Below are 11,745 nucleotides of genomic sequence, written 5' to 3'. Positions count from 1 at the left end.
GAGTAAACGCTCCCTCTCAAACCGAGATATAAGAGCTGAGAAGCCTTCAGCACAGATTATAAACAAGTAAGTAGAGAGCGGATCACCTTGACGGATGCCACGAGATGGAGTAATCGGTCCCATGACATGACCATCGTGGAAAATAGAGTACCGGACACTAGTAACACAAGCCATAATCAATTTGACCCATCTGTGATCATCAAAACCCATTTGAAGCATAATAGCTTTTAAGTAACCCCATTCGACACGATCGTAGATTTTACTCAATACAGTGTCTCATATAGTTAAAGAGATTAAAAGTTTAATGATATATAGATTACAAATTATTAAATACAAGAATGTTTCTAGAGTGAAAATATTATACTAACATAATTCATTTGTAATAGGGTGACTGTTAGGCTTGGAGCCGTATTTTTCGTAGTGTTTTAATTGATTGTAATTGTTTATCGATTAAAGAATATTATTCCATTTTTGATAAATAATAATAATTTATTCAAAATAAATAAATAATAATAATAATAAATTTTAATGGGACTATTTTAAGAAATTTTTACATGAAAAATCCATTTTACACAATTTATTACAAAAATACTCCTACACGCCTATATCAACTTATTTACTTACCATGTTTGTTTTATTACACAAATACCACTTAGTCATCATTTCATGCACATACACGTGTGCTATCCCCATCACTCATCAATCAAATCCCACTCTCTTCCCTCTCTTTTTTCATTTTCTTTCCATTTCATTTTTGATTTTTCATTTCTGTTTCTAACTTCATTTGAATACAAGTAACCTCCCTTCATAAGATTAACCACCCATTATTGATCACGTTTTTCCCTCTTCTTTTTTGTTCATCCACGAAATTTCAACTCCCTCTAAGCCCACGATTTATCAACTGTTATTCCGTCTCTGTTTCAGTTTTTTTCAAATTTATTTATAAGATGGCAATCACTCGTTCATCATCATCCCCTTCTCCAGTTCTCAAAAAAAAAAAATCGAAAATGGGCAAGAAAACTTTGGCCAACAAATCCAAGGGTAAACGCCCGATCCTTGAAGATTATGATTCTGATTTTGATGCTACAATGCCCAAGCGTGGGAGACCCCATTCTTCGAAGAAAACGAAGCTCAACTTGGAGGAGCACACGGTTCCAGAAATTTCTAGGAAAAAAACTCTTGCATCTGCTGAAGATCGAACTCAGGTTGGTTTTTAGTTTCATTATCGTTTCCCCCCTTTCCTACATTTACACTTTCCCCAGATTTTGGCATTTTTTTGTTCATCCTGCTTTGTGTAATTTTAGGGTTTCATTTGCACATTTCGTTTTATGTTTTTAAATTTTTTAGTTATTTATTGTTGGTTTTGAACACTTCATTTGGTTCTTCTCTGGGTGTTGTTCTTTAATTTGGTTTTGTTTTCTTTATTTTCAGTGTTTTTTTGTGCTTATAGGTTCTGTGTTTTGTTTTCATTTTTAGTGTTTTCAATCAGTCGTTTGTAGTTTCTTATAAGTTTTTTAATAGTTTATTAATGGTATGTTTGATGTGTTTTCGATTTTCATTAGGTTTAGTTGTTTGCTGTTATATTTTAGGTTTCAAAACGATTTTCAAATCTTTGCTCTTTATTTTTCTATAGTTGTATCTGTTTTGTAGTTTGTTTGTTGTTTGTATATAGTTTTATTGTTCTTTTCATACTGTATTTTTCACTATTAAAAATTTATTGTGTTGTTATGTTTGATGTGTTTTTCGATTTCCTTTAGGGTTAGTTGTTTACTGTTTTTTTTTTTACGTTTCAAAACGATTTCAGGTCTTTGCTGTTTATTTCTGTGTAGTTGTATCTTATTGGTAGTTTGTTTGTAGTTTGTTTATAGTTGTATTACAGTTTTCATACTGTTTTATTCACGATTAATAATTTATTGTGGCCATTTTCGTTATGTTGCAGGTTTGGGACTACAAATTTAGTCCTTCTGATTTTTATAGATCTAAGTGTGTATGCACCAGTGTTTTTTCCGTGATAGATAATATTAAGAACACTTTATCTGTTAATTTGCTTTCTTTGTTTCGTCAAACTCAGTTTGGGCATTTTCTTGATATGCCTGAGTTTGTTTTTCATCCGCAAGTCGTACATAGTTTATTACTAAGGGAAGTTTTCCAGCCCAATCCTAAAGAGTTTTGGGCTAAGGTTGCTGGTCGTTGCATACGGTTTAGTGCCGAAGAATTTTACTTGATTTCTGGATTAGATTGTTTCGGTGATTGCAACAAGTTGTTGTTTTCACAGGAAACAAATCAATTGGTAGAAACATGTTTCCGTGGTGTAAAAACTTTTGACCACAAAGCCATCGAGGATGCTTTTTTGGGTAGTCGGTGGGGTTTGGATGAGTCTCTTGGTTTGAAAATGGCTGTTTTGTATTTCATTCAGTGTTTTCTTCTTAGCAATACTCCTGACAAAGAAGTGTCTAGGTTTGATCTAGATGTAGTGGATAGCGGTCGGTGGGACAAGTATTGTTGGGGTAGGGAATCATTTGAATTGACAATTGACTCATTCAAAGGTAGGATCCAGCATGGGATTATTATGAAAAATAGGAAGGCAGAGAAGGGAGGCCAATATGATGGCTGGTATAGGTCATTGGGATGTCCTTGGGTTTTTACAGTTTGGTTTTATGAATGTTGTCCTACAATGGTGAACTCTTTCTGTAAGAGAGTTTCATCTTCTATTCCAAGGATTCTGAACTGGAGCAACACCATCGTCACCAAAAATCCAACTCTTCGAGACTTGAAGGGCAAGATTTTTGATTTACCTTTGGACAAGGTAATTTACAGTTTCTTTACTGTTTCTTTTCAGTTTTATTTATGTTGTTAATTTTTAGTTTTTCCAATTGTTTTAATTTTTTTCATATTATGTTTGATTATGCTGTTCAGTTGAAGATAAAAAACATGCGTCCTACTGATGAAGAGAGGCAGCAGCTTCAACTTGACGATTTATTTCTCGATGAATCTATTGATGACCGTGGTGTAGCAAAGCAATCCTTTGAGGGTGGGTCATCTTCAAAGAAGTCTGATTCAGCAGATATTGATTGGATGAAATCTAAGTTGGAGATGGTCATTTCGAATCAATCATCATTGGCCGAGGACTTCATATCCTTGAGGTGTTTTGTTGATTTTAATTTCAAGTCCGTAATGACTGTAATTAAGGATATCCAGGAGAAGGTTAATGTCATTCATCGTCGTCCTTCTGATGAGGTATTTATTCATATTTTATTGTTTAGGTTTTTTCATATTTTTTTTAAGTTTCTTTACTGTTTTATTTAAGTTTCATTTATGTTGGTTGATACAGGGAAAGTCATCGGATGAATTAGTAACTCAAGATTCTGATGATGATGCTGCTGATGATGATGATGATGCCGAGGATGATGAGAAGCAATTGCCTGATCTAGAAAATATTGATTCCGACTCCGACGATGGTGGTGATTTGGTTAAAGTTGGTGGGGATGTTGATGATGCTGACAATGTTGTTACTGCTGTTCCCCCTGCTGATGTGAATCCATCTGAGGCTATTGGAGGGAGTGATAAAAATGTTAAGGATGTTGAGAAGCCAAAGGGCGATGAGTCTCGATTGAAGGGGGATGATTTCTTTGATGGGTTAAGCCAGCTTGAAATAGATGATGATCAAGTTGTGTTGGCTGGCTTGGAGGCTGTTGGTAAAATCCATGTAAGTTTATTTTTAATTGTTTGCAAGAAAATTAGGTTTCTTTTTGGTTGCTCAATAGTTTCTAGTTTGTTTTGCAGCTGTTTTAATGCATTCTTTCTTTTTTAGGTCCCCGCATCCAATCCAGATGTTGTTGGTCAAAAGTCAGATGCCCTTCATACTGATGAAGAAACTGAGGACACAGTCTCTGATACACCTCTGTTGGATAAGAGGAAGCGTGCTCCGGCCTTGAAATCTCCTTTTGTTGATTTCGGATCTGCTGATGTGGGGAGCACTCCAATGGAGCTTATGTCCTCAGGTTCTCAATCAGCTGGGGATGATAGGGATTTCAAAATGGTGACTTATGTGAAGGGCCTTTATGCTCTTAATGATGCGTTTGCTGATCCCGTATCTACCGAGATTGAGGCAAAATTTGACGCTTGGATTGGTGAAGGATTGCTTAAACATCCTAGGTGACTGTTTTTATTAAATCTGTTTTTATATTATGTTTTATTTTTCAGTTTTATTATGGTGTTAATGCTATTTTTTTGCTGTTTCTTTGTTGTTGTAGGCATTATAATTGTTATGAAGATGGCGCAAAGAAATTTACCCCGGGTTTTAGGCTAGGTGTTGATTATGTTGAGGATAAAACTTGGTTTTATCATTTGGCTACATGCGACATGTTTATGAACGACTCGGTAAAGTTTCCAATTTATATTGTAGTTATGATAGTTTGTTTTCAGTTGCTTTATAAATGTTTTTAAGTTTTGATACTGTATTACAGTTTTCTTACAATTGTTCAACCTTTTCATTTGTGTTTCTGTGTTGTTTTTTTTTTTAGCATATGAACACCATATTCTATTACCTTCGGAAAAAAGGTAAATATTCTTCCGCTGTGACGTTGAATTTTGCAACTACTGATTGTCTCTTTGATGATTCCATCCAAGCTTTGTACCACAAATATAACAAGGCCAAGTCAATGAAGACTAAGATGTCACACATTCACGCTGCCCACCCAATAGCGCATTACATCCGAGGTATGCGCATTCCCTGTTCCAAGCCTTGGTATGAAGCCGATCATGTGTTATTCATCATCAATCTAAGAAGGGAAAGTCATTGGGTGTTTGGTCGTCTTGACTTGAATGAAGGGATTCTGTTTCTGTGTAATTCTTTGAGGACTGCGAAGATGAATGCTGCAGCTAGGAATGCCATGAAGGCTTATTCTGTGTTGCTGCCTTTGTTTTTCGATTTACTTGGTTTTTGGAAGAATAGGTCACAAGCTCCTACCTCAGGTTCTGACCCTACAGCTCCCTTAAGAATCGCGGAGATTAGTGGTCTGCCGTCTCAGCAGAATAAGTGAGTGTTTCTTTTAAGTTTATTTTATGTTGTTTTTTAGTTTCTAAACTGTTTACTTTTCTTCTGTTTTTATAGTGATTGCGGAGCATATGTTGCTGCATTTGCCGAATTCTTTATCCACGGAAAGGATGTCCCTGCGGACTTTGACATCGAAGTTTATCGTATGGCCAAAGGAAAATTGATGAAAGCATTGATAGCGAGGATGAGAAGCAAAGCAAGTCTTCTAAGGCATCTAAATTGAAAAAATAGGATCTTTTAATTTGGTGACTCTTTTCTGTTATTTGTTGAATCTATTATCAGACAATAGTTAGTGTTATTGGTTGAATGTAGGTATTATATTTGATTTTATACTATGTACCTGGTTTAAAACTTTTAGGATATTTGACATTTACTCCTTATAATATGTTTATTGTATAGGTTTGTATTTCCCAAAGTTGTTTGTTTTTTTAATTGTTCAAGTTCTTATATACGGTCGCACAACTATGGAGAAACTATTAACCAACTGAATACAAACAATGTTTTTATTTTTTTCTAAATTTTGCTATGAATGTATTTTTATTCTTTGTATTCCATTACTCTTTTTTCCTTTATTTTAGTTATGTTTTATCAATTCTTGACTGACTGCCTTTAAAACTGTAAAGAAGAAGTCATTCCGGTACTTAATATTTACAAAGGTTCACAACTGTAACAAAACGATTTTGCAACTATTAAAAAACTGTTTCAAATTTCATAAAAATGAAATCCCATGTATTTAGAACATCACAGAACAACCTGTTTGAATTTGCACACAGAATTAAACAATTCAAATATTTCATATGTATCTATTTTATTGCTTGATTGTTGCATGTCTTTCGATTGTGTCCGTGTTGACCACATTTGCTGCACCTGTTATGTTTTTTTGTATCCCATTCAGATAAAAACCTTCGTTTCCTTGGTCTTCCAGATCTTATCTTTTGGTTTGGTGGCAGAACAATGATATCTTTTATGTTTTGTGGCACATACCATGTTGTGTGATTGTGTACTGGATATGTTGAGCCGCTGTATGTTTCAAGCCATGTTCGTGTGGTGTAATAACCTGAACAGTAGTTGTAAACATTCAAGTTCATCTCTTTTATAACAGCAAGTGCATGAGCACACGGTAACTCGTCAAGTTGGAATCTGTTGCAACTGCATGTTTTCTCCTTGAGGTTGATGACCCATGATCTGGTTAGTTCAACGACTTCGAACATGGTCTCGTTTATTGGTTTTACCTGGGGATTAAGTGTAAAACTGTTAATATGTATAACAACGGCAAACAAACTATTAAGAAACTATAATGCAACTAAAATATTAAACATTTCATTACATTTTCTGTCAATGAGTCCACAAAGTTGTCGACTAATTTCTTCTCTGCTGTAGGTGTTAAAAATGTTGTTGTTTTCTGTGCTTTTTTGCTGTTTGTGTATGTCCATTGTTGTATCAATGCTCTCAATGACTCCATCAGTGTTGTGATTGGTAGCTCTCTAGCTGCTAAGTTTGCTGCATTTAGAGATTCAGCAATGTTTGAAGTCATAGTTGAATACCTGTTGTTTTTGCAGTGGTATCTTGACCATTTGTGGTATCCAACTTGTTGTAAATATGGTCTTACACGGATGTCCAAGCTGTCCAACTCTCTCATATGGTATTCAAATTTCCTCTCTGTGTATGCTCTGGCTGCAGCGAAGAATGGTTTATCCAGCTTGCTTGCATTCTTCTTGAAGGTTGCTTTTAGGTTGCTTAACAGGTGGTATACACAATAGCAATGTGTGATTTCTGGAAATACTTGACAAGCTGCCTTACTTATGCTCTCATGTCTATCCGAGATCAAGCACTGTTCCTCTCTAATCCCATATGTTTCTCTCACTTTTGTGAAAAACCATTGCCATGAGTTGTTGTTTTCTGAATCCACAACAGAAAAAGCTAGTGGAAAAATGTGCCCATTTGCATCTTGTGTACAAGCAGAGAGCAATGTACCTCCATATGTTGATTTAAGGAAAGTTCCGTCAACAACTATTATAGGTTTGCATTTCTTCCATCCTTTTATTGATGCATCCAGTGCGACAAACAAGTACTTGAAGCTGTTGTCATCCTCTGTTTGCATGTGCACTATTGTTCCGGGATTAGTTTTTTGCAACATGTGCAAAAAACCGGGCAGCAACCTGTATGATTCGTTGGCTTTTCCTCGTAATTCTTCTTGCCCGTGCTCTTTGCTTCTCCATGCTTTCATGTAATTCATTCTCACCCCATACTTGTGTTTCATTTCTCCTCTGATGTCTTGTGGCGTTTGAGTTGTTTTTATGTTGGTGAACCGTGGCTTGATGTAGTTTCCAATCAATTTCGTTGTAGCTTGTCTCTTGTCGACAAATCTGATGTTTAGATCACAAGTGTGTATCACCTTTCTGTCGTACTTTCGAATGATGAATGACTTTGTTGGCCCGTTTCTGGATGCTGTTAGTGCCCACTTGCATTTTGGATCCAAACAACAAATCTTGTATGTTCTTGCACATGATTTTTTAACTCTGAATTGGAAGTTGTTCCTAATTGCATAGAAACCAAGCACACTCTGCAGTGTTTCTTTGTCTTTGTATATTTGTGCTTCTTCTATTTCAGGATGTTGCGGATCTGTGATTAGTAGTTCGTCATAATCTGTGATTTCTGGTTCCTTTTTTTTTGTTGTTTTCCAGTTGCTCAACCATCTCCTCTGCCACAAGTTTTGCATAGTCCATGAAGTCAAAACTTTCTCCCCCAAATTCTGGTACTGTAGCTTCAATTATATGTTGTTGATTTGTTGAGTCTTCTGTTGTTGCTGCATTGTATTCGATTGGTTGGAAGGCGCTTGTATGTGTAATTAATGAATTGTCATTTCCCAAGAATGATGCATCGATGGTTGTTGTTGGGTTGTTGATGACATTCACACACATTGGGTATGTTGTGAAGTCGGGGTCCTTCAGTTTGAGTTGTATGTAGAAATGCAGGCTTTGATCATCCTTTATCCTCAATGGTTGGTATCCTTCCTTCACTTGATATTTCAGTTGCAAAACAGTGTTATCTTGGTTGCACTCCAGGACATCTTTGAGTTTCTGTTGCAAATCTTCATAGTTACAATTGGCTGAAATGTAATGTCCACTGGCTTCATAATTTTCATAATTCATTCGATCATCGAATTGTCCATTGTAGAAGACTAGGAATGGAATGTCTTTCATTTCCTGTGTTTTTGCAATGGTTATTAGTCTGAGGCAACGAATTTTAAAACTGGTTTGATTCTGTTATGAAATAGAGTACAAACTTACTTCTATCTCTGTCCCTTTGTTCAAGCATTGTATTTCCTGTCCTGATTCCTGATTTTGCCATTTTTTTGTTGTTAATAAACTACAAAGAAACGAGAATAAAACTATTAAGAAACTTCATTTAAATTTAGGGAAACTAACCATTTCTCAAACTGTTCTGTCCTCTATCTTTTCCAAAATAAATTCCTGCAAAAAACGTAATGAAACTATTATTAAATGATTATGCAACTGTAAATCAACTTAAAAACCACAATTCTATCCCCAAAATTACATAGTTCTTACTCATTGTCATTTTTCATCATGCTTATTCGAATCAGATCGATTTACAACTATTATAAAACTAATTTGCTACCATTTACATAAATCTTACCTTGTATATATGCTAGCTCTTGGTACTTGTCATTTGACACTTCTTCATGATTTCTAAACCACTTTAAAACGATAATGCAACTGTAAGCCAACGCAAAAAAATAAAAAAACCTTATTAGTATCACGTGGTTCCTTAATTAGAATCAGTTCTTGTTTATTGTTTTTACAATCTGAATTTCCTGTTGTACACCAGTGAATCAACCAGAATGCAACTGTAAATGACGTGTATCATTATTGAAAAAAAATTTCACTTCATACCTTTTTTTTTGGATTTGAGGGGGAGCTCCAGATCTGTTCAATACAGATTTACATTGCTTCAATCTGAATTTTCGACGCTCGTTTGAGTGATATTGCACTATAAAAACCGAAATCAAATGTTTAATTTCAGTTTCTCCACGGTTTTCCTGGTCTTTTTTTTTTAAAAAAAATTTGTTTAGATCCTTGGATTTGTTCGTTTTCTATTGAAATTCGACGAAATTTATGGTTGTTCTACGTTCGATCTGGTTTCATTCTGGTTGGGTAGCCAACTGCATCGATGGAGGTTTATTCATCCTCTCTGTTTGTGACGTGCGGCTGAAGGTAAGGTCAAGTGGTATTTTTGTAATATTTTCAATGTGGGCTGTACAAATGTTGATTGGGCCGGCCCACAATATTGTTGTAATATTTTACCTTTTTTAGAATTTTTCTGTTTTTTTTCCCCTATTTTAACTTATCCTTGTGTGGATCCCCGGACATTCAATTAAAATTAATAGTACCACAAGAGAGGTCCTTTTAGTATTCAACGAACAAAACTGTTCTAGAAAAAAAAAATATATTAAATCTTAGTATTATATTATCCCATCCTTTTATAGCAAAATAATACATCACACATAGTTTAACAACAAAATAATCCAATCCAAAACTTTTGTCCGAAGTCTAAACATGTCCTTAAGGAGAGATAATTTTTCGAAAAGAGCATTCAATATTGAGAATTAGTGGTACTAAATATTTTTTTTATATAAGTGACACTTTATAAATTAGTTAGAAATATTTTTTAAAATTTATTTTCTTAAGTTATATGTAATCTTAACAATTCTTTTTTACAAAAACATAAGGCCATGAAACAACAAATTATATATATGCTGTGAATTTTTTCTCCAAAGACACACTATTTTGTACATCATTTTGAGTTTAATGCTACAGTGCACAATAACATTTGTCTTTTTTTTTTTTTTTTAATTATTGTTTATATATATTTATATTAGGGTAAATACCATTTTGGACCCTGTGTTTTGCTAAAGTTACTAATTGGACCCTGTGTTTTGTTAAATGACAAAATGGACCCTGTATTTTTTAAAATAGTAAAAATAGGACCCTGAGCTTAATTTTTGACAATTTTTTTTTTAATACAGCCAACTTGAAGACAATGCTTAATACGAACAGATACAAAAAATGTAAACAGTTTTGTCATAACACTTTTAGATCGGATTATAATTAAACTTTATTTTGATAAAAAATCAATTCAGGGTCCTATTTGTACTATTTTAGAAAATACAGGGTCTATTTTGTCATTTAACAAAACACAGGGTCCAATTGGTAACTTTTGTAAAACAGAGGGTCCAAAATGGTATTTACCCTTTATATTATTAGATGTATTTATAAAATTAAAAATTTATTTTGGAAAATTCTACAATATATTTTTCTAAAAATGATGTATTCCTATCTGTTTCGACGTCCGACTAACTTTTTAATTTTATTTTTTTATAGTCGTGTATATTATAGTTATTTAAGACATTCTGCAAATATTTAAGAAATTTATAAAAATTTAACACGCTGAAAACATTAATGTACCTATGCACTGATGTACTCCTGCCTATTTCGGCATTCGAGAGCATATAGTTCAAGAAAAAAATAGGAACTTTTTTATTTTTACACTTCAAACTAGTTTTTTTTTTTTTTTTGCATTTTTACAGAATTCCATATAGAAACCTCTATAGTAACTAAGGAACAACTTAAATCGTAACTAAAATCTACATAGCAACCTACATAAAAATTACTGGAGTAACCCAAACCGTAAATTTAGAAAATAATATACGAAATAATTATTTATAAAAATAACATTTTTTTTAGGACTCCTTTTTCTTATTACTACAAAATTAGAGGCCCTTGTTATGATGCGGCAGGGTAGAATTACTGGGTGGGTGCCTTAACGTAGGCAACGCTTAACTCACACTTAACCGCACCGCAGGTCTGGTTAAGCGCGGAAGTTCCGAAAACTGAGCTTGGAGTTGGAGGGGCCCCTAACTGAAGACGCTGCTCAGTTTTCCTCTGATTTTTTTCTTTCTTCTTATTCGCCCGTACGGACTACTGACCACACCACCTGATTTTGCATATTGATTTGCTCTACTGTTTAAAACTCTAAGTTTTGTACTATTATTACTGTTTAAAACTCTAAGTTTTGTACTATTATTAAACTCCAGTCCTGGAGCTTTCTTCTGTACTTTCTTGCTTTCAACATTTCTCTCTATAATTTTATAATCTCTATTTAGAAGACTTACCCTACCTTATCATTTGCATTAAAAGACACTTATTACTACTGAGAAATAAATTTACAGCTTGGTAGAATTGCACATATCAAACACATGTGCCGAATTTTAGTAGGAACATTTGACCTAATGTTTGGTTCATTCTAAATTTGTAATGTACGTAAACAGGAATGATAATCAGAATAGTAATAGAATATTGTAGACATTGACCCACATGAAATAAATAGTAAAGTATTGAGATATACATAAGAATATGGACTACTGCACTCATCACCGATAAGTTTTGAGATGGAAACCCATAATTTTCATCAGGGTATCAAGCCATAAAAAATAGTTGTTTGGTTTATTTATACATTAATTCATTCCTAAATAGTTTTTTAATGATAAATATTATTTTGGATACTGTATTTTACAAAAATTACTAATTGGACTCTCTGTTTTGTTAAATGAAAAAATACTCTGTATTTTCTGAGCTCAATTTTCAATAATTTTATTTTTTTTAGTATAA

This window comes from Cannabis sativa, chromosome 6, assembly GCF_029168945.1.
Source record: "Cannabis sativa cultivar Pink pepper isolate KNU-18-1 chromosome 6, ASM2916894v1, whole genome shotgun sequence".
Taxonomy (NCBI): Eukaryota; Viridiplantae; Streptophyta; class Magnoliopsida; order Rosales; family Cannabaceae; genus Cannabis; species Cannabis sativa.
This window is presented reverse-complemented; position numbering follows the sequence as displayed.